We start from the raw sequence: 1,622 nt of genomic DNA, 5'->3' as shown, positions 1-1,622 counted from the left end.
TCCTCTCTGCAGAGGGGGCGGGACAGACGCCCCCCACTCCCGAAGCCACGCCCACTGCCCGCCCCCGGGGTCAGGGTGAGAGGATCGCCGGGGACTCGTTGATTTCGAAATCAAGCAAGTTCCTTGGGGTCCTTTTCTGAAATCTACCTTTGGCGTCTTGCTCTTGTGAGAATTCAGGTCCCAGGAGAATTTCAAAACCTACTCACAGGGCTGGGCACGTGCTTCCTCGGTAGACTCTGGGTTCAATGGGGGGGGCTGGGGACACTTTTTTTTTTTTGAGACAGGGTTTCGGTATGTAGTTCACACTGGCCTTGAACTCACCACGATCCTCCTGCCTCAGCCTCCCGAGTGCCGAGATTATAGGCTTGTTGCCACCATGACCACCTTATGGGGATGCTTTGCAAAACTGCACAAATGACAAAATGAGTCTGCACCTTTCTTTCTTCCTCTTCCTCCCTCTCCCCTTTCTCATCTATCTCTATATCGCTCCTCTCTTCTAGGTGTCACTTGCCCAGCTCCTTTTATGTTGACTACAAGGAATACTGACGGTTGCCCCAAACATTTCTTTATCTTTGGCTAAGGCTGGCTGCAGCTAAGCGAGGCAGTCCCTCCCCCGCCCCCCAAAACACAGGCTGGAAGCTCCGATGCTGACAAGCTGGGCCCCGGGCTCTGTGCAAACTGGTGGCCCGATCCATGCAGAGGATTCAAAGGCTGGGGCGGGCCCCTGGGTTACTGCGCCCCGTCCTTCGCTTGTCCACCGCAAGAGTCCCGGTGCCCTTTGAACGAATGTACTTTTGAAGGTCTGCATTCCCAGAATTCACTTTGAAGAAATGGTCCCAGATCTGAGGCACACCCAGTTTAACTTCTCCGGGATCTACAGGAGATGGTGCTGAGGAAAGATGGAGAGGGAAGACTTTTTATGATTTTGCTTTGCTTTGGTTTTGGTGCTGGGGAGTGAACCCAGGGCCTCAGGCATGCTGGGCAGATGCTCAACCAACAAGTCACGGTGCCAGGCTGGGGTTTATAAATGAGGTAAAAATATTATTCAGTTGACAGGGAAGGGGGACGAGAGGTCTGAAATAAGCTACTCAAGAGCCTGCCTATATTGTAGTAATTTTGAAATGTGTACAGGATATAAAATCTTTGTTAAACATCAAATATTCGTATGTAAATGGTAAGTGGTCATTTAATTGGAAAGGAAACTCAAGTATATAATAAATATGACTACAAGTTAATGTATGCTAGTATTCATATTTCACTTTTTATTATTATTCATATTTCATACATTTTATTCCTAAATAGATTTCAGACAAAACCTTGAGCAAAATGTATCAGATCCTCAGGGTCCTCACCCGCACCGCACTCTCCAGCCTGTACTACTTTTGGACAGGAGATGGCAGTGTTGAAGACACTGTTTATAACACTTTTTTTTTTTAATTGGCCAGAAGACACTAGTTAGTGGCCATACATCATGTAATGATCAAGGAGTGATCTTGCTAGCCAGACGTAACTGAGTAAACAGATTAAAATATACTTCATTGTTGCTCTGAATGGGATAGTGTTAAACAGTGCCCATAAACTCAATACAAGCAGAACAATAAAGTCATAATAAAAATATTAGA

The sequence above is a fragment of the Fukomys damarensis genome, unplaced genomic scaffold (assembly GCF_012274545.1).
Source record: "Fukomys damarensis isolate Sample0158 unplaced genomic scaffold, DMR_v1.0_HiC HiC_scaffold_17, whole genome shotgun sequence".
Lineage (NCBI taxonomy): Eukaryota > Metazoa > Chordata > Mammalia > Rodentia > Bathyergidae > Fukomys > Fukomys damarensis.
The sequence above is the reverse complement of the archived record's forward strand: the minus strand, read 5'-3'. Positions refer to the sequence as shown.